Source organism: Somniosus microcephalus, unplaced genomic scaffold, assembly GCF_052327205.1.
Source record: "Somniosus microcephalus isolate GS21.2 unplaced genomic scaffold, FLI_Smic_1.0 unresolved_chr4, whole genome shotgun sequence".
Taxonomy (NCBI): Eukaryota; Metazoa; Chordata; class Chondrichthyes; order Squaliformes; family Somniosidae; genus Somniosus; species Somniosus microcephalus.
In genome coordinates, this window is record NW_028225182.1 from 4,702,276 (window position 1) to 4,727,164 (window position 24,889).

Consider the following 24,889-nt stretch of genomic DNA (forward strand, 5'->3'; position numbering starts at 1 on the left):
CACTACAGTGTCGCTCGCTCACTCCCGTTTCCAGCTCTGACCGTGCAGGCAGCCCCTCTCAAAGCTACACATTCCGGCTGCTTTCAGTTGAATTGTGAAAGATTATTCAAGGGTCCTGCAGCTTTACTTCGGTTCACAACAGCAGATCTAAGCCACGTTTCTGCAAACTACGAACCATGTTTTCCAGAATTCCAAGGTGTATAAGGAACTCAACCATTAAAATCCCTTTCATTAACCACAGGAGTTCAGGAAATTTTCTATGATTCTATAAAAAGTTATTAAAGTTTGACTGTCATCCGGTAAACATGTTAGCAATTCCTGCAGTGCGCAACAAAATGTTGTGGGTTGATTAATGATAATAGAAACAATTATGAAGTGTCTCACAGACTTCAATGATCCCTTAATACTGTTGGTTAACTAAAATCTATCAATCGCAGGTTAAAATGAGCAATTCATGTTGCATCTTTGAAAGAGCTAACCAATCAGTCCCACTCCGCTGCTCTTCCCCCATAGACCTGCTGACACTCCTGCCAGTGAAATTTTGATCACCTCTATTAAATCTCCCCTGACCAGTGATTAATGGAGTTCAACGCGGGCAAGTGTCAGATCATCCACTTGGGGCCTAGCAAAGATGGGTCAGTGTGTGGTCTGAAAACATCATGTCAGAAATAGGTTTTTATTCTGTGAAATAGCCGGTCCCATTAAATTTAACAAATATTGCCCCAGATCGCTGCTCTCTCAAGCAATGAACATTTTAAACCATTCTCCTAAAATGCAATGTGTAAAATGAGATATGGGTTAACAGTTCAGGAGATGCAAAGAGCAAAATAAATGAATGAAGTTTCGACTGTCCCTCAGTAACCATAATATCATGTCTTTCATTCTGCAAAATAAAGTTACTGGTTAATTAATGGTGATTAAAGCAGTTCTTATTTATTCACATTAGATGCATGTAATTAATTTAATAAAATTACATCGCATTCATGAATAAAAAATGGTGATACCAAAATTTCTTCCCTAACTGGGAATCGAAACCATCTCGCAGCGCTGATAGGAATACGTTATTGAATATGCGTTATGATGCCATCGAAAAATGTCACAGTGCTAAATTAAAATCACTGCTATAATGTGTTTCGCTGCTGAAGAAGGGGATTGAAAATGACAATAAAAAGCCCATACTGCGCCCGCAGTGAGACAGAGTTCGAACTTAGAAAGTAGGTGGTGCTGCGAAGCAAAGTGCTTTCTCACCTTGTCAATATCTCTCGTCTATTTGCCGGTGATTCCCGATTCTGCCTGTCTCTCTGGCTCTGTTTATTCTTTGTGACCACCTGCAGGTTGATTTTGAGCGAATACCTGTGCTTGTGTCTTGTCACATTAAATAAATGAGGAATTGTGGCGCTTCTCTCCCTGATAATGGGGAAAGAGTGACACAGTCTTTGGAGCAAGTGTCTGGTTATTGTGAAACGGCAAAGAAAACAATAATTCTGGAATTACCCGAAAGAACAGTGACCCCGACGTGATTTGGACACACAGCCTTCTAGATCTGGACGTCGGACGCGCTACCATTGCGCTATGAGGTCCTACAATATAAGTCGCGCTGTTTTTATATACACACGTTCCACAAACACTGTTTCATTCCTCCTGCCTTCTCCTGATTCCTCAGTGTCATGCACAGAAGCGCCTGATGCACTCATTTGTTTAACGTAACAAGCAGACACAAACACAGGTATTCCTTCAAAATCAACCCGCAGGTGGCCACAGAAACAATAAACAGAGCCAGAGAGAAAGACAGAATCGGGAATCTCTGGGAAATAGACAAGAGATATTGACAAGGAATAAAGTGCTTTGCGATCAGAAAATTGCCTGAACCCCTGTGGTTAATTAAAGGGATTTTGCTGCTTGAGTTCCTTATATGCCTTGGGCTTCTGGAGAACTTGTTTCATAGTTTGCAGAAATGCGGCTCAAACATGCTGTTGTGACCGGGCCGGTGCCACCAGGTACCTGACTGCAATCAGCGACAATGAAATACAGCTTCAACAGGACTGGCTAGCTCAGTCGGTAGAGCATGAGACTCTTAATTTCAGGGTCGTGGGTTCGAGCCCCACGTTGGGCGGTATTTATTTCGTTAACTTTTATGTTGCTTTCAAAGCGTCATTAATTGAGCGATAACCTTGTTTTGCACAATGAAAGAAATGCGAACTGAGGAAATACTGCAGATGCTGGAAATCTGAATTGGGCAGAAAATGCTGGAGATACTCAGCAGGTCAGGCAGCTTCTGCGAAGAGAGAAACAGAGGTAACTTTTCAGGTCGATAACCATTCTTCAGAACTGGAAAAAAGAGGTAATGGAACAGATTTTTAAGAAAGTGTAGGGGATTCTATGAGATCATGGCTGATCTATTGCCTCAATTCCATTCACCGGCCCTATCACCATATCCCTTGATGCCCTTACCAGTCAGAAATCTACCGACTTCTGTTTTGAACATACCCAATGACTGAGCCTCCACAGCCCTCATGGGTAGAGAATTCCAAAAATTCACCACCCTCTGTGTGAAGAAATGTCTTCTCCTCTCAGGCCTGAATGGCCTAACCTTTATCCTGAGGCTGTGTCCGCTGGTTCTAGAAACCCCAGCCAAGGGAAACATTCTCCCAGCATCCAACCGATCAAACCCTGTAATAATTTTGCATGTTAATGAGATCCCCTCTCATTCTTCCGAATTCAAGAGATTGCAGGCCTAGTTTACTCAATCTCTTCTCATACGAGGCCAGTGACAGTCTTGCAAATGGTGACTTGATATTTGGTAGTGGGGTCATGGTCCAGGCGGAGGTAGGAGGAGGTGTTGGAGAGTTGGCGTACAGCTTCCGCTAGGTAGAGTTCGGTTCACCAAACAGCAACAGCACCACCCTTGACAGCAGGTTTTGTGCTTTGCATGTTAACTGTTAACTGTTACCCATATCTCATTTTACACAATATATGGGCTACTCCAGCTCCTAATTCTTTTGTTCTTAGTTGTTATTTCCTCACACAGGAGAGCAATCTCGCCCCCGGACAAGCAGAAGGAGCAAGTTCCAACAAAATGATTCCGCAAACGTGATAACTGCTACACTGTGGAACCGTCTCCACTTTCAGTACCAGGTCAGATGGAAATGTTAAAATTTTTTGAGGGTGTAACTAGTAGAATAGATAAGGGAGAACCAGTGGATGTGGTGTATTTGGACTTTCAGAAGGCTTTCGATAAAGTCCCACATAAGAGATTGGCGTGCAAAGTTAAAGCACATGGGATCGGGGGTAAGGTACTGACTTGGATAGAGAACTGGTTGGCAGACAGGAAGCAAAGAGTATGTCTAAACGTGTCTTTTTCCAAGTGGCAGGCAGCTACTAGTGGGGTGGGGCAGGGACAAGTGCTAGGACTCCAGCTACTCACAATATATATTAATGATCTAGAAGGTTGAACTAGATGTAATAACTCCAAGTTTGCAGACGACACAAAGCTGGGTGGGCATGTGTGCTGTGATGAGGATACAGAGTAACTCCAGTATGATATGGACAGGTTAGGTGATTTAGCAGAAGCATGGCAAATGCAGTATATTGTGGATAAATGTGAGGTTACCAACTTTGGTAGCAAAAACAGGAAGACAACTATTATCAGAATGTCAATAGATTGGGAAAAGGGGAACTGCAATGACACCTGGGTGTCCGTGTGCACCAATCGCTGAAGGTAAGCATGCAGGTGCAGCAGGTGGTTAAGAAGGCAAATGTTGGCCTTTCTAGTGAGAGGTTTCGAGTACAGGAGCAAGGGTGTCTTGCTGCAGTTGTACAAGGGCTTGGTGAGACCATACCTTGAGTATTGTGTGCAGCTTTGGTCACCTTAGCTGAGGAAGGATGTTCTTGCCATGGAGGGAGTGCAGCGAAGATTCACCAGACTGATACATGGGATGGCAGGAATGACGTATGAAGACAGATTGAGATGATTAGGCTTATATTCGCTAGAGTTTAGAAGAACGAGAGGGGATCTCATTGAAACTTACAAAATTCTAACAGGACTAGACACACTAGATGCAGAAAGAATGATCCCGATGGTGCGGGAATCCAGAACCAGCGGTCACAGTCTAAGGATAAGGGGTAAGCCACTTAGGGCTGAGATGAGAAGGAATTTCTTCACCCAGAGAGTGGTGAACCTGTTGAATTCTGTACCACAGAAGGCAGTTGAGGCCAATTCATTAAATATATTCAAGAAGGAGTTAGATATATTTCTTAAGGCTAAAGAGATAAAGGGATATGGGGAGAAAGCAGGGACAGGGTACTGAATGTGGATGATCAGCCATGATCTCATTAAATGCCGGAGCAGGCTCGAGGGGCCGAATGGCCTACTCCTGCTCCTATCTTCTATGTTTCTATGTGAATGGAGCAGGTGAACTGCTGAATCCCACTTTTAAGGGATGTCCCAAAGTGCTTGACAGTGGTGTGAAAATAAATGAGTTCCGCTTGGTAATTTAAAGTAAAGTCTGTCAGAAGTGGGATTCGAACCGTCGTCTCCATAGAGGAGACTGCGATCTGAACGCAGACGGCTTAGACCGCTCGGCCATCCTGATTGTTTCATTAACTTCTGCATCTCATCACTTCCGGATGATAAACGTTTCCGTCCGGGTGCTTGTTCGATGCTGTTGAAGGTTCAGTGACCGGGATATCATCTCCCCCGGGGTTTTCCTGAGCTTGTGTTCGGTGTATGGGGAGTCCCTGGTATCTTGCAGCTCTTAGGGATGGGCAGTAACAATCTGAGCTCTGGAGCTGGGGAAAAGCGAATAATTAATGAGTTTGTTTTCGGGCTTGAAATGCGGCTTAGATCTGTTGGTATTAACCGAGGCCGGGGCTGCGAGATATTTCAGTTTGTTCACGTTTAATCAGAGGAATATCCGCAGTCAGGAGCTGAAAAGGACCAAGAGCTGAAAAAACACCAGAAAAAAGATAAGAAATATCAGCAATTGTGATCAACTCTTTAATGTGTGTTCTGGTAGTTTAGTGGTTTAATTGTTTTAATCAACATTCATTAACCGAAAGCGTTGTTTTGCAGAATGAAAGAAATGCTCACAGTAAGGGACAGTCGAAAGATGAGTAATTTAACTTTAATAATGTGTGAAAGTTTATTCATTGACGAAGATTTATACCCTATCAGAATTTACGCACTGCGTATTTTAGGAGTCTGCTTTAAATTATTCGTTGCTTCTGACACAAGAAACCTGTTAAATTTATTTCACATAAAAATAACATTCCCGCCCGGGCTCGAATTGGGGACATTTCGCGTGTGAGGCGAATGTGATAACCGCTACACTACGGAAACCTCTGCTTAATTAAGCAGCGAGAAAGCACTGTTCAGACAGAAGGGACACTACAGAATCGCTCTTTCTGCAATGATTTCCTTTCACTGGCATTTCTCTGACCGAAATGCACAAGTCAAAAATGTTCCTTTCAAACTTATTAAACTGCCGAATTTCCTTCCCTCTGGTTTAACCCAGGGGTTTAAATTGTTCTGCAAACCATGAACCAGGTTCACCTGAATTCCAAGGTGTGTAAGGAAATCAAGCATCAAAAGCCCTTTCCTTAACCACAGGGATTCAGGCAATTTTCTAATCGCAAAGCGCTTTCTCACCTTGTCAATGGCCCAGTAATTCGTCTCTGAACGCGTGAGTACGGTCGGGGTACTCATGCGTCTGGCCGGAGGAACTGCTCGTGTTCAGCATGCACAACGCATGCGGGGAAAACCGTCATTTCCAGTCCACTGAACGAAGGGGTTCAGAGGCACAGCGCGTGCGACTGCACAGGCAGTGCATGCGCAGTGAACTTCGTCGATTTCATTCATGGATTCAGTGAGGGTAAGTCCTGACAACTTACACATGAAAAAAGCAGGAGTAAAGCTATCGAGAAGCTGCGGAGGAAGAAGTCTGTCATCGTGGAGCTTCTGAAAGTCTTCAATTTCTGTTTGGGAAAGGGAGGAAAGTAATTTTAAGAAAGGCTGAGGTAAGTTTAAAAATTTATTTTTGTTTAAAACGGGTTTTCAGAACTGTAGTTAGAAGGAGCAACTGTGGCTGTGGCCAAGGCCTCATTGAATTTATTTTTATAAAATGTGAAATTTAATGTTTTAATAATAATAAAATGCTGACAAAATGTTATTGTCATCAGTAATATTTAGTAAGTATGTATGTATGATTGTATGTATGTATTTATATTTTCCATTTAGGATGTGGATTTATGTATGTATTCCTTTCAGTACATGGATGAATGTATTTATGTATGCAATTTAGAAAAATATGTAGGCCTGTGATATTTATCAGGCGGGAAGGATGTGTTTGCAAGCCGTTAAAGCATGCTTCCTGTCATAGGCCGAGTTGATGTAAAAGGCACTCAGTTTATTAAAATAAGTGTAACAACTATTTCCATTTACTCCGTACAGGTACGTCTGTGTGAGGAGTAGTCCTGTCAGCGAGGAACATGCCCTGGTGTAAAAATTTTGCCGTGATGCTATTTGTGTATTTGCTTCAAAGAAATAGGAATGCCAGGGAGCAACGTAGAAGATTTAGGAACCATGAACCTCTCCTGATCAGAAGGAACAACTACCCACCCCACAGAGTTTACAGGGAGAGGCGATCATTTGAAATGCTGTCCGAGGAGTTGTGTATCAGGCGGCTGCGCTTCAGTAAAGAGGCAATTGGACGACTATGTGACATGTTGAAGGCAGACTTGGAACCACGCTCAAAGACCCGTACTGCCTTGTCAGTGAACATGAAGGTAACCACAGCATTGAACTTCTTTGCAAGTGGATCATTTCAAGCAGGCACCGGTGACATAATCAACATCTCTAAGAATGCTGCGAGGGTCTGCATTCACCAGGTCACAGCAGCCATTTGCCGTAGGATTTCTGATTTCATTATGTATGACTTGTCCGCTCGTCATCAGAAGGAGATGGCCTTAGCATTTCATCGCATTGCTGGATTCCCCAAAGTGATTGGGGCCGTCGATGGAACACATATTGCATTGAAGACACCCAAGGATGCACCTGTGACATTCATTAACAGGAAGGGGTATCATTCATTGAATGTAATGATATTATGTGATGCGCACCTGAGGATCCTAAACGTTAATTCAGGACACCGGGGGAGTAATCATGACTCCTTCGTCCTCCGTAACTCTAAATTGTATGATTCTCTCAGCAAATTGCCTACAGGATCCGTATGGATATTGGGCGACAAGGGCTACCCGGTAAAACCATGGCTGATGACCCCCTACCGCAATACCATTAATGAGTCTCAGGAGAGATACAACCATGCACACGTGTCTACACGTCAAGTGGTGGAGAGGACAATAGGAGTTCTGAAATCACGCTTCCGGTGCCTGGATAGGTCAGTGGGGACCTTGCAGTACTCTCACCAGAAAGTGGCAAGGATTGTGCTGGCCTGTTGTGCTTTGCACAACCTTGCCCTGCAGGAAGGACTGACCCTTAACAATGAGGAACAGCTGCCTGTTGAAGTGGAGGATGAAGACGATGGCATTGTACATGTTGCCAGGCCTCATGGGGAGGAGCCAAGTGCCGCCGAATCTAAGGCTGCTCGCGAACTGCTGGTAGCCAACACCTTCACGCGGTAGTTACGCCCTGTACCTACCCCTCCCCCCCGCAAGGCAAAGACAGAAGCAGACACATATTGAAGTGAAACAGTTACCTTTTATTGCATAATCAAACACTTTTCAGATTCAGTTTCAATGTTTAAAGTGAATAACTTGTAAATTTCAAGTAACAGTTATGAACTTTAAAAAAATTTATGGACAGGAACAGCGAGGAAGTGTTATTGGAAAGAGTTCGTCTTTACTTGTCTTTCTTTCTTCGTTCAAGGATGTTAATGACCTATTTTATGCAATTTAAAAATGTTAACGTTAACAGTTTTGAAATCACTTTGTAAACATGTTTAACTAATTTGTGTTTGATTCTTAGTGAAATTAAAAAAATTAAGATGCTAACTACCTCTTTTAACGTTTTGAAACATGTGCAAAATGGTGACTGTTAGAAAAGAAAATGTAAATATTTTACAGTAATTTTTACTTTCTTACTGCAATACAGACATTCAAAGCGCAAACTAGCTATTTTACAATTTTGTAACATTTGTTGTAAAAGTTTTTGAAGTCAAATAAAAGTTTAAATTCTTTATACATTGATTACTGGGTGTACTGCTGAAACGATAAGGTTACCTATTCTTTCCTTCATAAATAAACACTTGAATTTAAATATGTAAGAAAACATTTAACATTTAAATAAAGTGAAAAATATAACAATTTAACGATTTGCCAACTGGCCTGTGTGACTGAGGGTTGAAGGTGGCGGAGTGAGCTGACGGTGACACTCTAACGCTTCCTGCGCCTTTTCACTACCCGTGACTGGAGCCCTCCAGATCTATTTGCAAGGGCCCTGTCAGATTGTTCCTGCTTTTCAGCAGCGGCTTGAGAAAAGGGTTGTTGCTGAGGCAATTCTATGCTGTCCTGCATCATGACTGGCGCAGCTGCTGGCTCCTGGGACCAAAGTGGCTCTGCACTGTGACCTGGGGAGGGCATTTGTGCTGGAGTCAGCGTTATGCCAGTAGTGATAGATACAAGTGAATTAAGTAGTACAATCATAGTTTCATTAAGCATCACCAGCTGCGATGATATCTGATTAAGAGAATTATCATTAAGCACCCCTAACTGCGATGATATCTGATTTAGTGTAATGACAATATTCTCCATTCCCTGCCTGATAGTCTCTAGCGTCTACTTCCTTCTCAGTGAGAGAGCTCAGCAATTGCCTGAAACCTGCAATATCTTGCTGCTCATCTTGTAGGTGCTGCTGTACTTCTGCTACTCCCACCTGCACTGAATTGTCCATATGGTGTCTGCCTGTGGAGCTACCGTCATCAGTGTCTAGCACAGAGCCACAAGGGCCAGGAGATGGTGAGATAGTGGCCAGCGACACAGGGTCTATACACACCTGCTGCACTTGCTGACATAGGACAGGTTGCTCCTGTTCCTCAACCACCTCAGCCTCTTCAGTAATTGCTGCCATTGCATCGGAAAAACCTTCCCCAATGCCCTCTGTGGCCGCTGACTCCACGCACTGCTCATCCCGTGTGTGAGAGGTACTCTGTCCAGCTGTGGGAAGGAGGCAGAAAACATTTGCTAAGGTAAAGCACGATGTGCCACATCACAGATATTCAGCACACACCTAACCTTATTTAACATATAGCTGCCCAGGCCAACTCAGATTGAGGGTCAGCAATGTCTGTTTCAGATGCATCCGCGGGGCAATTGCTAGCAAATTCGTACATCTGCTGGACCCGTTCCTCATGTTCGGTCAAAACCCTCAGCATGGCAACACCACCGCCTGTGAGTGTGCGTTCCCTGGAGTTGTGAGCACTTTTACTCTGAAATTGCAGCAGAAATAAGAGAATCACACAGCTGTATTTCTGACATGGACAGCGAAGGCTTTGAAGACTGGGTTGGGTGTTTCTTTACATCTTTCATTGAAGTCTTACAGCTCCAAGCAATGGAATCAAGATAAGAGAACAGTAGGTATCCCTGAGCTGGCCCCAAAGCCATAAAGTTTTATCGCTACCTCAGGTGATTTTACCAAGAAGTAAATTGACTGCAGTAAATGCATTGAGAAAGCCTTTATAAAACTAGCTAACTTAAATTCTAAGCAATGTTACAGTACAGTTTAGTAATAACTGTACAAACCCTGACAGATCGGAGTAAGTCACTGAATTTCTTGCGGCATTGTTCCGCTGTACGTGGAATGGTGGAGGTCGCGCTGACAGCTTGTGCAACTTCCGACCACGCTGCCATCTGACATTTTCGTCGAGCTCTCGACTGCTCATTCCCCATGATGCGCAGGTGCCTCGCCTCCACCTCGTTGAGGAGATTGCTGAGGTCATCATCAGTGAAGTTCTGAGTTCTTTTAATCACGTGAAATGTGCTCATTCCAGCCATTTCACTTTGCTAATTAACTGAAAAGAATTAATAGAATGTTTTCAAGGCTTTAAAAAATGCTTAAATAGCATCAATTCTCTTTAAAACTTTCTAAGAGTCATCAAAATCATTTAAACGTTTTTAAAATTTAATAAAAGTTCACAAAACATTCATAAAATAGCAGATACCTTACTTTCCCTGCAGCTGTGTAACTACAAAGTCCTCTGCAGCGTCTTGGAGAGATTGGGGGCGTGTCCTATACAATGAGACCTTAAGGGGCGTATCTCACTTGCACAGCGCGCTCCAGGCTTCGCGCTGGCTGCACTCCTGGGCGGCGTGACGTCAGACGCTGCCCGGGATTCTTCTCTTTCAAACAGGAATTCCAGGCATTCCTGGAGCTGAAATGTCAGCGCGTCGGGTAAGTGCAGATCCGGGGCTTGCACGCGCGGCAAGCCCCCGACCCGAATTACTGGGCCAATATCTCTCGTCTATTTGCCGGTGTTTCCCGATTCTGCCTGTCTCTCTGGCTCTGTTTATTCCGTGTGACCACCTGCAGGGTGATTTTGAGCGAATACCTGTGATGTGTCTTGTCACATTAAATAAATGAGGAATTGTGGCGCTTCTCTCCCTGACACTGGTGAAAGAGTGACACAGTCTTTGGAGCAAGTGCCTGGTTATTGTGAAACGGCAAAGAAAACAATAATTCTGGAATTACCCGGAAAAACAGTGACCCCGACGTGATTTGAACACGCAGCCTTCTAACCTGCAGTCAGACACGCTACCGTTGCGCCAGTAGTTCCTACAATTTAAACCGCGCTGTTTTTATATACACACGTTTCACAAACACTGTTTCATTCCTCCTGCCTTCTCCTGATTCCTCAGTGTCATGCACAGAAGCGCCTGATGCCCTCATTTGTTTAACGTAACAAGCAGACACAAACACAGGTATTCCTTCAAAATCAACCCGCAGGTGGCCACAGACACAATAAACAGAGCCAGAGAGAAACACAGAATCGGGAATCTCCGGGATATAGACAAGAGATATTGACAAGGACTAAAGTGCTTTGCGATCAGAAAATTGCCTGAACCCCTATGGTTAATGAAAGGGATTTTGCTGCTTGAGTTCCTTATACGCCTTGGGCTTCTGGAGAACTTGTTTCGTAGTTTGCAGAAACGCGGCTCAGACATGCTGTTGTGACTGGGCCGGAGCCACCAGGTACCTGACTGCAATCAGCGACAATGAAAGGCAGTTTTAACAGAGCCGGCTAGATCAAGCAGTAGCGTACGAGATTCTTAATTTCAAGGTCGTGGGTTCGAGCCCCACGTTGGGCGGTATTTTTTTTTTTAACTTTTAAGTTGCTTTCAAAGCGTCATTAATTGAGCGATAACCTTGTTTTGCACAATGAAAGAAATGCGAACTGAGAAAATACTGCAGGTGCTGCAAATCTAAATTGAAACAGAAAATGCTGGAGATACTCAGCAGGTCAGGCAGCTTCTGCGAAGAGAGAAACAGAGTTAACGTTTCAGGTCGATAACCTTCCGTCAGAACTGGAAAAAAGATGTAATGGAACAGATTTTTAAGCAAGTGTCGGGGATTCTATGAGATCATGGCTGATCTCGTGCCTCAATTCCATTCACCGGCCCTATCGCCATATCCCTTGATGCCCTTACCAGTCAGAAATCTACTGACTTCTGTTTTGAACATACCCAATGACTGAGCCTCCACATTCCTCTGGGGTAGAGAATTCCAAAGATTCGCCACCCTCTGTGTGAAGAAATTTCTTCTCCTCTCAGTCCTGAATGGCCTATCCTTTATCCTGAGGCTGTGGCCCCTGGTTCTAGACTCCCCAGCTAAGGGAAAAATTCTCCCAGCATCCAACCGATCAATCCCTGTAATAATTTTGCATGCTAAATGAGATCCCCTCTCATTCTTCCGAATTCAAGAGATTGCAGGCCTAGTTTACTCAATCTCTTCTCATGCGAGGTCAGTGACAGTCTTGCAAATGGTGACTTCATATTCGGTAGTGAGGTCATGGTCCAGGCGGAGGTAGGAGGAGGTGTTGGAGAGTTGGCATACAGCTTCTGCTAGGTAGAGGTCGGTTCGCCAAACAGCAACAGAACCACCCTTGTCAGCAGGTTTTGTGCTTTGCATGTTAACTGTTAACTGTTACCCATATCTCATTTTACACAATATATGGGCTACTCCAGCTCCTAATTCTTTTGTTCTTAGTTGTTATTTCCTCACACAGGAGAGCAATCTCGCCCCTGGACAAGCAGAAGGAGCAAGTTCCAACAAAATGATTCCGCAAACGTGATAGCTGCTACACTGTGGTACCGTCTCCACATTCAGTACCAGGTTAGAAGGAAATGTTAAAAAATTTTGAGGATGTAACTGGTAGAATAGATAAGGGAGAACCAGTGGATGTGGTGTATTTGGACTTTCAGAAGGCTTTCGATAATGTCCCACATAAGAGATTGGCGTGCAAAGTTAAAGCACATGGGATCGGGGGTAAGGTACTGACTTGGATAGAGAACTGGTTGGCAGACAGGAAGCAAAGAGTATGTCTAAACGGGACTTTTTCCAAGTGGCAGGCATTTACTAGTGGGGTATGGCAGGGAAAAGTGCTAGGACCCCAGCTACTCACAATATATATTAATGATCTAGAAGTTTGAACTAGATGTAATAACTCCAAGTTTGCGGACGACACAAAGCTGGGTGGGCATGTGTGTTGTGAGGAGGATGCAGAGAAACTCCAGTATGATATGGACAGATTAGGTGATTTAGCAGAAGCATGGCAGATGCAGTATAATGTGGATAAATGTGAGGTTATCAACTTTGGTGGCAAAAACAGGAAGACAGCTAATTATCAGAATGACAATAGATTGGGAAAATGGGAACTGCAATGAGACCTGGGTGTCCGTTTGCACCAATCGCTGAAGGTAAGCATGCAGGTGCAGCAGGTGGTTAAGAAGGCAAATGTTGCCCTTTATAGTGAGAGGTTTCGAGTACATGAGCAAGGATGCCTTGCTGCAGTTGTACAAGGCCTTGGTGAGACCATACCTTGAGTATTGTGTGCAGCTTTGGTCACCTTATCTGAGGAAGGATGTTCTTGTCATGGAGGGAGTGCTGCGAAGATTCACCAGACTGATACATGGGATGGCAGGAATGACGTATGAAGACAGGTTGAGATGATTAGACTTATATTCGCTAGAATTTAGAAGAACGAGAGGGGATCTCATTGAAACTTACAAAATTCTAACAGGACTAGACACGCTAGATGCAGGAAGAATGATCCCGATGGTGCTGGAATCCAGAACCAGCGGTCACAGTCTTAGGATAAGGGGTAAGCCACCTAGGGCTGAGATGAGGAGGAATGTCTTTACCCAGAGAGTGGTGAACCTGTTGACTTCTGTACCACAGAAGGCAGTTGAGGCCAGTTCATTAAATATATTCAAGAAGGAGTTAGATATATTTATTAAGGCTACAGAGATAAAGGGATATGGGGAGAAAGCAGGGACAGGGTACTGAATGTGGATGATCAGCCATGATCTCATTAAATGACGGAGCAGGCTCGAGGGGCCGAATGGCCTACTACCTGCTCCCAGCTTCTATGTTTCTATGTGAATGGAGCAGGTGAACTGCTGAATCCCATTTTAAGGGATGTCCCAAAGTGCTTGACAGTGGTGTGAAAATAAATGAGTTCCGCTTGGTAATTAAAAGTAAAGACTGTCAGAAGTGGGATTCGCACACACGCCTCCAGAGAAGACTGCGACCTGAACGCAGCGCCTTAGACCGCTCGGCCATCCTAACTTGCTCCGTTAATTTCTACATCTCATCACTTCCGCATGAAGAACGTTTCCGTCCGGGTGCTTGTTCAATGCTGTTGAAGGCTCAGTGACCGGGATATCATCTCCCCCTGGGGATTTCCTGAGTTTGTGCTCGGTGTATGGGGAGGTTTGTCCCGGGTCCCTGGTATCTTGCAGCTCCAGGGATGGGCAGTAACAATCTGAGATCTGGAGCTGGGGAAAAGCGAATAATTAATGTGTTTGTTTTCGGGCCTGAAATGCGGCTTAGATCTGTTGGTAATAACCGAGGCCGGGGCTGCGGGATATTTCAGTTTGTTCACGTTTAATCAGAGGAATATCCGCAGTCAGGAGCTGAAAAGGACCAAGAGCTGAAAAAACACCAGAAAAAAGATAAGAAATATCAGCAATTGTCATCAACTCTTTAATGTGTGTTCTGGTAGTTTAGTGGTTTAATTGTTTTAATCAACATTCATTAACCGAAAGCGTTGTTTTGCAGAATGAAAGAAATGCTCACAGTAAGGGACAGTCGAAAGTTGAGTAATTTAACTTTAATAATTTGTGAAAGTTTATTCATTGACGAAGATTTATACTCTGTCAGAATTTACGCACTGTGTATTTTAGGAGTCTGCTTTAAACTGTTCGTTGCTTCTGACACAAGAAACCTGTTAAATTTACTTCACAGAAAAATAATCTTTCCGCCTGGGCTCGAACCAGGGACTATTTCCGTGTATAAGGCAAACGTGATAACCGCTACACTACGGAAACCTCTGCTTAAATGCGCTCGAGAAAGCACTGTTCAGACAGAAGGGACACTACAGAATCGCTTTTTCTGCTTTGATTTCCTTTCACTGGCATTTCTCTGACCGAACTGCACAAGTCAAAAATTTTCCTTTCAAACTCATTAAACTGCCGAAATTCCTTCCCTCTGGTTTAACCCAGGGGTTTAAATTGTTCTGCAAACCATGAACCAGGTTCACCTGAATTCCAAGGTGTGTAAGGAAATCAAGCATCAAAAGCCCTTTCATTAACCACAGGGATTCAGGCAATTTTCTGATCGCAAAGCGCTTTCTCATCTTCTCAATATCTCTCGTCTATTTGCTGGTGTTTCCCGATTCTGCCTGTCTCTCTGGCTCTGTTTATTCTGTGTGACCACCTGCAGGTTGATTTTTAGCGAATACCTGTGCTTGTGTCTTGTCACTTTAAATAAATGAGGAATTGTGGCGCTTCTCTCCCTGACACTGGGGAAAGAGTGAGACAGTCTTTGGAGCAAGTGTCTGGTTATTGTGAAACGGCAAAGAAAACAACAATTCTGGAATTACCCGGAAGAACAGTGACCTCGACGTGATTTGAACACGCAGCCTTCTGATGTGGAGTCAGACGCGCTACCGTTGCGCCACGAGGTTCTACAATGTAAACGTTCCACAAACACTTTTTCATTCCTCCTGCCTTCTCCTGATTCCTCAGTGTCATGCACAGAAGCGCCTGATGCCCTCATTTGTTTAACGTAACAAGCAGACACAAACACAGGTATTCCTTCAAAATCAACCCGCAGATGGCCACAGACACAATAAACAGAGCCAGAGAGAAAGACAGAACCGGAATCTCCGGGAAATAGACAAGAGATATTGACAAGGACTAAAGCGCTTTGCGATCAGAAAATTGCCTGAACCCCTGTGGTTAATGAAAGGGATTATGCTGCTTGAGTTCCTTATACGCCTTGGGCTTCTGGAGAACTTGCTTTGTAGTTTGCAGAAACGCGGCTCAGACATGCTGTTGTGACCGGGCCGGAGCCACCAGGTACCTGACTGCAATCAGCGACAAAGAAATACAGCTTCAACGGGCCCGACTAGCTCAGTCGGTTCGAGCATGAAACTCTTAATGTCAGGGTCGTGGGTTCGAGCCCCACGTTGGGCGGTATTTATTTTGTTAAACTTTTATGTTGCTTTCAAAGCGTCATTGGGCCAGAAATTCGTGAACGGGGCTTGCCGCGCGTGCAAGCCCCTTATATGCACTTACCCGACGCTCCTGCCGATCACCTCCAGGGACGCCTGGAATTCGTGTTTCAAAAAGAAGAATCCCGGGCAGCGTATGACGCCACGCCGCCCAGGAGTGCAGCCAGCGCGAAGCCTGGAGCGCGCAGTGCAACTGAGAGACGCCCCTTGAGGTCTCAGTTTCACAGGACACGCCCCCAATGTTTCTGCCAAGCTGCTAAGCATTTTTACATGCAAAGCAGCAGTTTAAATAGGTTTTTGGAAGTTTTTTGAAGATTTTGGTAACTTTTATAAACTTTTAAAAATGTTTACATTATTTTGAAGAATCTGAAGTAGTTTTAAACAGAATTAAAGCAATTTAAAGACCTAAAAGAATTTTTTTCATTCCATTTATTTATTTAGCAATGTCGTCATCATACGTGTCTTCACACTGTTCCCTTTGGGGAACTGTATGAAGTGGTGGAAGGATTTATGGCCATGATTAACGCTCATTCTTGGCAGTAACCATTTTTGAACCAGCCATTAGGGCAGTTAGTCCTATGGCAGGAGGGTTTTACAGGCTCTCACAAGCTATACAAGGAGGGGGGGCCACCCACACCCACGGACACAAATATCCCACTGGATGTCAACCCAAAATTTAGAGCTGGAGTTCCGACTCCACTTGTCAGGACTGTCTGGAGCAGAGTTTGAAACCCCGATCCTGATCTGGCACTAGCGACCGGGATCCTACCGCTATGCCAAAGGCCCAATCCAATGAGCAACGTGAAATGGCTGGAAAGAGCACAATTCATGGCATTAAAAGAACTCACAATTGAACTGATGATGACCTCAGCAACCTCCTCAAGGAGGTGGAGGCGCAGCGCCTGCTCATCATTGGTAATGAGAAGTCAAAGGTGCCGCAAAAAGGGCAGATGATAGCTTGGTCTTTCAAGTGGCAGCATAGGGCTCCAGTCACGGGGAGGGAAAAGGCGCAGGAAACGTATGGGTGTCACCTTTTGTGTGGAGTGGGCCTTTTGCGTAGCAGTAAGCATCCCTGCCGCTGGGCCAGAAGGAGTAGGGTTTCGAACCCCACTCCAAATAGTCCCAGCAAGTGGAGTCGGAGCTCCAACTATAAATTCTGGGTGGACTTCCAGCGGGATACTTGCGTCCGTGGGTGTGGGTCCCCCCCGCCCTCAGATGGGTTGTGGGAGCCTGTAAAACCCTCACGCCATAGGACTAACCACCCTAATGGCTGGTTCAAAGATGGTTACGGTCACGGAATGAGCATTAATCACGGCCATAAATCCTTCCACCACTTCATACAGTTCGCGAAAGGGAACAGTGTGAGGATACGTACGACGATGACCTCTTGCGCAATGCACCTCCTTGGACCCTCAGTCGCAGATGCGAGGGGGCAAATCGTGCAATTGTTAAATTTTTCATTTTATTTACATGTAAAATGTTGGCCCAGTAATTCCCTTCCAAATGCGCGAGTACGGTCGGGGTACTTACGCGTCTGGCCGGAGGAAATGCCGGTTTTCAGCATGCACAGCGCATGCGGGGAAAACCGGCATTTCCTGTCCTCTGAACGAAGGGGTTCAGAGGCAGAACGCGTGCACAGTAAAATTCGCCGCTTTCATTCATTCTTTCAGTGAGGTCAAGTGCTTACAACTTACACATGAAAAAAGCATGGGTGCAGTTGCTCCAGAGGCTGCGGATGAAGATATTTCTTATCGTGGAGCTTCTGAAAGTATGTATGTCTGTATATATTCCTTTGCGTGTTATGTATATATTCCTTTACTTATGTGTATGAATGTATTATTTAATTATGACTTTCAGAGAAAGTAACTTATTGGAAAATCATAATTAAAAACATACATTCATACACATAAGTAAAGGAATATAAAACATACATACATATATGTAAAGGAATATATGCGGATATACATACAGAATTACTTATTACTGATGAAAAGTTTCTTTCTTAAAAGTGCTGGAAATGTTACATTACTCATTTTAGAACACTCATTTTCACATTCCATTCACACAGCCACAATTGCTCCTTCTACCTACCGCTCTGAAAACCCGTTTAAAAAAAAAAAAATTAACTTTAAAACTTACTTAAAATTTCTTAAAATAACTTCCCTCCCTTTCCCAAACAAAAATATTGCCTTTCAGAAGCTCCACGATAAAATATATCTTCCTCCGCAGCCTTGGAACAACATTACACCTGCTTTTTTCAAGTGCAACTTGTAAGGACTTACCCTCACTGAATCCATGAATGAAATCTACGAAATTCACTGCGCAAGCGCTGCCTGTGCAGTCGCACGCGCTGTGCCTATGAACCCCTTCGTTCTGAGCACTGGAAATGCCGGCGTTCCCCGCATGCGCTGTGCATGCTGAACGCTGGCATTTCCAACGGCCAGATGCGTGAGTACCCCGACCGTACTCACGCATTTGCTCACGAATTTCTGGCCCATTAATTGAGCGATAACCTTGTTTTGCACAATGAAAGAAATGCGAACTGAGAAAATACTGCAGATGCTGGAAATCTGAATTGAAACAGAAAATGCTGGAGGTACTCAGCAGGTCAGGCAGCTTCTGCGAAGAGAGAAACAGAGTTAACGTTTCAGGTCGATAACCTTTCGTCAGAACTGGAAAAAAGAGGTAATGGAACAGATTTTTAAGCAAGTGCAGGGGATTCTATGAGATCATGGCTGATCTCCTGCCTCAATTCCATTCACCGGCCCTATCGCCATATCCATTGATGCCCTTACCAGTCAGAAATCTACCGACTTCTGTTTTGAACATACCCAATGACTGAGTCTCCACAGCCCTCTGGGGTAGAGAATTCCAAATATTCACCACCCTCTGTGTGCAGAAATTTCTTCTCCTCTCAGTCCTGAATGGCCTAACCTTTATCCTGAGGCTGTGGCCCCTGGTTCTAGACTCCCCAGCCAAGGGAAACATTCTCCCAGCATCCAACCGATCAAACCATGTAATAATTTTGCATGCTTAATGAGATCCCCTCTCATTCTTCCGAATTCAAGAGATTGCAGGCCTAGTTTACTCAATCTCTTCTCATACGAGGTCAGTGAGAGTCTTGCAAATGGTGGCTTGATATTCGGCAGTGGGGTCATGGTCCAGGCGGAGGTAGGAGGAGGTGTTGGAGAGTTGGCGTACAGCTTCCACTAGGTAGAGGTCGGTTCGCCAAACAGCAACAGCACCACCCTTGTCAGCATGTTTTGTGCTTTGCATGTTAACTGTTAACTGTTACCCATATCTCATTTTACACAATATATGGGCTACTCCAGCTCCTAATTCTTTTGCTCTTAGTTGTTATTTCCTCACACAGGAGAGCAATCTCGCCCCTGGACAAGCAGAAGGAGCAAGTTCCAACAAAATGATTCCGCAAACGGGATAACTGCTATACTGTGGAACCGTCTCCACTTTCAGTACCAGGTGTGGTAAACCAGTGTTATACCTGCCAGTGTGGGTGTTTTTATTCCACTGTGTACATGTCTGTACATGCCTCGGCTGACTCCTCCCACAAGTCCAGGTATAAAGGTGACTTCTCCACAGTCCCTCTGTATTCTGGACTGGTCGACCACTCGAGGCACACCTTCATTCTCTTGTTAATAAAAGCCTGTTAGTTACTCGCTTAACCTCAGTCTTTTGAGTAATTGATAGCGCATCAATTTTATTAACAAGACTTTTTATAATGGAGAAGATCCTCACACCAGCATGCCTGGACTTAGACCATCGGGAGGCGGATGCATCCACCAAGTTTGCTCACTGGCTTAGGTGCTTTGAAAGATTCCTGATCGCCTCCGCTGCAATGGTCAAATCGGATGAGGACAAACTGGATGTCCTGACCTCCAAAGTGAACCACCGAGTGTACTCGGTCATCCAGGATGCGACCTCATACACGGCTGCTCTCAAGCTCCTCAAGGACCAGTACACGTGCCCAGTGAACGAGCTGTGCGCCAGGCACCTCCTGGGGAGTCGTATACAACAACCTGGGGAATCGACCGAGGAATACCTTCAGGCACTGTCTGTGCTTGGCCGGGCCTGTGGTTGTAAGGATGTAAAGGCCACCGTGTACACAGAGGAACTTATCCGGGACGCTTTTGTAGCGGGCCACAGGTCCAATTACACCCGACAGCGACTGTTGGAGCAGAGTGACCTCGACCTCAACACGGCCTCCGAACTCGCACTATCATTGGACGCAGCCTAACGGGGCATGGATGCCTACTCTTCTGCACCGTGGACGCCGCGGGGAACGACAGCCTGGGACATGGTAGGACCGTCTCATAGCGCCGTGCCACACCAGCCACATTCCAGCAACGGCCCAACTACCGCAGCAGTGTCCCAAGGCCAGAAATGTTACTTCAGTGGCCAGGCCAAACACCCCAGAGCGCGCTGCCCGACGAAAAATGCGATCTGCTCGGGCTGCGGGAAGAAGGGACACTACGCCAGCGTCTGCAGGGCCAAAGCCACCCCGAACCCCAGCAGCGCCATGTGTGGGCTGTGCGGGCCACCATCTTGGGCCTCCCCAGCCATGTGCGAACCACCGGAACAGCAGCCATTTTGGACGCCTCCAGCCACATGGGGATCATGGACGCCGCCATCTTGGATGCCAGCCGGGACGCAGCAGGCCCCAAACACCACCTCATCTGATACCCGCAGCGACACACCGACACCTACGCTGGCCTCCGTTACGCTGGACCAAGCGAGACCGCACCAACTGGCCCGGTCCACAATGGACATTAAGGTAAATGGTCACAAAACAACCTGCCTTTTTGACTCTGGGAGCATGGAGAGCTTCATCCACCCCGACACGGTGCGGCGTTGCTCTCTCCCAGTCCTGCCTGCGCACCAGCGGATTTATATGGCCTCCGAGTCCCAGTCGGCGGACATTGGCGTCTACTGCATGGTGACACTCTTAGTAGACGGGACTGTGTATGATCATTTTAAACTTCTGGTCCTGCCCCACCTCTGCACTGCCGTTCTACTGGGGCTAGATTTTCAGTGCCACCTTAAAAGTGTTACGATGGCGTAAGGTGGACCCCTCCCCCCACTCACAGTCCACAGCCAGCAGCTTCCAAACTGCCCGCTGCGCACCAGGTGCAACCTCTCCACACTCAGAGTCACCCCCACCCCCACTGTTTGCTAGCCTCACCCCCGACTGTAAGCCCATCGCCACAAAGAGCCGGCGATAAAGTGCCGGGGACAGGGTTTTCATTAAAACCGAAGTGGAGCGGCTCCTGAAGGAGGGGATTATTGAGGGCAGCACCAGCCCCTGGCGAGCCCAGGTTGTGGTCGTTAAGACCGGCGAGAAGCAGCGCCTGGTCATCGACTACAGCCAGACAATAAATCGCTACACCCTGCTGGAGGCTTACCCACTCCCCCACATAGCTGATATGGTCAACCAGATCACGCAGTACCACGTCTTCTCGACCATTGACCTGAAATCAGCGTACCACCAGCTCCCTATCCGCCCTGAGGACCGCCAGTATACTGCCTTGGAGGCAAACGTCCGCCTCTATCACTTCCTTCGGGTTCCCTTTGGCGTCACCAACGGGGTCTCCGTCTTCCAAAGGGAGATGGACCGGATGGTCGATCAAAATGCGTTGCAGTCCACTTTCCCATATCTGGACAATGTGACCATCTGCGGCCATGACTTGCAGGACCATGACGCAAACCTCGAAAAATTCCTCTGCACCGCCCAACTCCTGAACGTGACGTATAACAAGGAGAAGTGCATATTCCGCACAACCCGCCTCGCCATCCTTGGCTGCGTTGTGGAACACGGAGTCATCGGTCCCGACCCCGACCGGATGCGTCCCCTTATGGAACTCCCACTGCCTCAAGGCCCTGAAGAGGTGCCTAGGGTTTTTCTCCTATTACGCCCAGTGGGTTCCCTACTATGTGGACAAGGCCCGTCCGCTGATCAAGTCCACCTCTTTCCCCTTGACAGCAGAGGCCCGCTTACCCTTCCACCATATCAAGGAAGACATTGCCAAAGCCACCATGCACGCAGTGGATGAATCCATCCCCTTCCAGGTGGAATGCGACGCGTCCGACTTTGCCCTGGCCGCTACCCTTAATCAGGCAGGGAGACCCGTGGCCTTCTTTTCACGAACCCTCCAGGGCCCGGAGACCAGACACTGTGCTGTTGAGAAGGAGGCACAGGCTATTGTGGAGGCTGTGCGTCATTGGAGGCACTACCTGGCCGGAAAGCGATTTACCCTGCTCACTGACCAGCGTTCAGTTGCTTTTATGTTTAACAACAAGCAGAGAGGCAAAATCAAAAACGACAAGATCTTGAGGTGGAGAATCGAACTTTCCACCTACAATTACGAGATCTTGTACCAGCCCAGGAAGCTCAATGAACCCTCGGATGCTCTATCGCGTGGCACCTGCGCCAGCGCACAGATCGATAGACTGCGGGCGCTCCACAACGACATCTGCCACCCGGGGGTCACCAGGTTCTTCCACTTCATCAAGGCCCGCAACCAGCCTTACTCCATTGAGGAGGTCAGGACCATGACCAGGAACTGCCAAGTCTGCGCTGAGTGTAAACCGCACTTTTATAGACCAGACAGGGCTCACCTAATAAAAGCCACTCGCCCCTTCGAGTGCCTGAGTGTTGATTTTAAAGGGCCTCTCCCCTCCTCCGACCGCAATGTGTACTTCCTCAATATTATTGATGAGTACTCCCGTTTCCCATTCGCCATCCCCTGCCCGGACATGACCAGTGCGACCGTCATTAAATGTCTGAACGACCTCTTCACCCTGTTCGGTTTCCCCAGCTATATCCATAGCGACCGGGGCTCATCGTTTATGAGCGACGAACTCCACCAGTACCTGTTGGCTAGGGGTATTGCCACAAGCAGGACCACCAGGTACAAACCCCGGCGGAACGGACAGGTGGAAAGAGAGAATGCGACAGTTTGGAAGGCCGCCCTGCTAGCCTTAAAGTCTAGGGGCCTTCCGACCTCCCGCTGGCAGGATGTGCTCCCCGATGTGCTCCACTCTATTCGGTCACTGCTCTGCACTGCCACTAATGCCACCCCTCATGAGAAAATGTTTGTCTTCCCAAGGAAGTCCACATCGGGGACATCGCTACCGCCATGGCTGACGTCCCCAGGGCCGGTCCTACTGAGAAGACACGTGAGGATCCATAAAACGGACACCCTGGTCGAGAGGGTCGACCTCCTCCACGCCAACCCCCAGTATGCATACATTGCGTACCCGGACGGGCGGGAAGACACAGTCTCCATACGAGACTTTGCACCCTCGGTGGCCCCAGTAACCCACTACCCACTACCACCGCCCCCCCCACGATCCAATATCCAACCCCAGCAGATGGCATGCCTGGGCCCCACGACCCGCTCGACACCCACGAGGGCTACACACCAGTGCCCCAGCCTACGCGGGAGTCGACGCCGGAAGCTTCACTACCCCTGCCATCGCCACGTCGATCACAGCGGCAGACAAGACCTCCGGAGAGACTCCAATACACAAACTTTTAGTACACTTCACCCCGCTGGACTCATTCTTAAACAAGGGGTGAATGTGGTAAACCACTGTTATACCTGCCTGTGTGGGTGTTTGTATTCCACTGTGTACATGTCTGTACATGCCTCGGCTGACTCCTCCCACGAGTCCAGGTATAAAGGTGACTGCTCCACAGTCCCTCTGTATTCTGGACTGGTCGACCACTCGAGGCACACCTTCATTCTCTTGTTAATAAAAGCCTGTTAGTTACTCGCTTAACCTCAGTCTTTTGAGTAATTAATAGCGCATCACCAGGTCAGATGGAAATGTTAAAAATTTTTGAGGATATAACTGGTAGAATAGATAAGGGAGCACCAGTGGATGTGGTGTATTTGGACTTTCAGAAGGCTTTCGATAAGGTCCCAGATAAGAGATTGGCGTGCAAAGTTAAAGCACATGGGATCGGGGGTAAGGTACTGACTTGGATAGAGAACTGGTTGGCAGACAGGAAGCAAAGAGTATGTCTAAACGGGTCTTTTTCCAAGTGGCAGGCAGATACTAGTGGGGTAGGGCAGGGATAAGTGCTAGGACCTCAGCTACTCACAATATATATTAATGATGTAGAAGGTTGAACTAAATTTAATAACTCCAAGTTTGCAGACGACACAAAGCTGGGTGGGCATGTGTGCTGTGAGGAGGATGCAGAGAAACTCCAGTATGATGTGGACAGGTTAGGTGATTTAGCAGATGCATGGCAGATGCAGTATAATGTGGATAAACGTGAGGTTATCAACTTTGGTGGCAAAAACAGGAAGACAGCTTATTATCAGAACATCAATAGATTAGGAAAAGGGGCACTGCAATGAGACTTGGGTGTCCTTGTGCACCAATCGCTGAAGGTAAGCATGCAGGTGCAGCAGGTGGTTAAGAAGGCAAATGTTGGCCTTTATAGTGAGTGGATTCGAGTACAGGAGCAAACATGTCTTGCTGCAGTTGTACAAGGCCTTGGTGAGACCACAACTTGAGTATTGTGTGCAGCTTTGGTCACCTTATCTGAGGAAGGATGTTCTTGCCATGGAGGGAGTGCAGCGAAGATTCACCAGACTGATACATGGGATGGCAGGAATGACGTATGAAGACAGATTGAGATGATTAGGCTTATATTCGCTAGAGTTTAGAAGAATGAGAGGGGATCTCATTGAAACTTACAAAATTCTAACAGGACTAGACACACTAGATTCAGGAAGAATGATCCCGATGGTGCGGGAATCCAGAACCAGCGGTCACAGTCTAAGGATAAGGGGTAAGCCATTTAGGGCTGAGATGAGGAGGAATTTCTTCACCCAGAGAGTGGTGAACCTGTTGAATTCTGTACCACAGAAGGCAGTTGAGGCCAATTCATTAAATATATTCAAGAAGGAGTTAAATATATTTCTTCAGGCTAAAGAGATAAAGGGATATGGGGAGAAAGCAGGGACAGGGTACTGAATGTGGATGATCAGCCATGATCTCATTAAATGGCGGAGCAGGCTCGAGGGGCCGAATGGCCTACTCCTGCTCCTATCTTCTATGTTTCTATGTGAATGGAGCAGGTGAACCGCTGAATCCCACTTTTAAGGGATGTC

General features: G+C 46.4%; 3 non-coding genes across 3 annotated transcripts; 2 read left to right on the forward strand and 1 right to left on the reverse strand.

Annotated features, from left to right (window-relative positions):
• The first annotated feature begins 2,040 nt into the window (after window positions 1-2,040).
• Window positions 2,041-2,113, forward strand: trnak-cuu (transfer RNA lysine (anticodon CUU)). The gene has a single exon. It is a non-coding gene; the product is annotated as a tRNA-Lys (tRNA).
• Window positions 2,114-15,122: 13,009 nt separating this feature from the next.
• Window positions 15,123-15,194, reverse strand: trnaw-cca (transfer RNA tryptophan (anticodon CCA)). Its single transcript has one exon. It is a non-coding gene; the product is annotated as a tRNA-Trp (tRNA).
• A 437-nt stretch (window positions 15,195-15,631) lies between these two features.
• trnak-cuu (transfer RNA lysine (anticodon CUU)) lies at window positions 15,632-15,705 on the forward strand. Its single transcript has one exon. It is a non-coding gene; the product is annotated as a tRNA-Lys (tRNA).
• The last annotated feature ends 9,184 nt before the right edge of the window (window positions 15,706-24,889 follow it).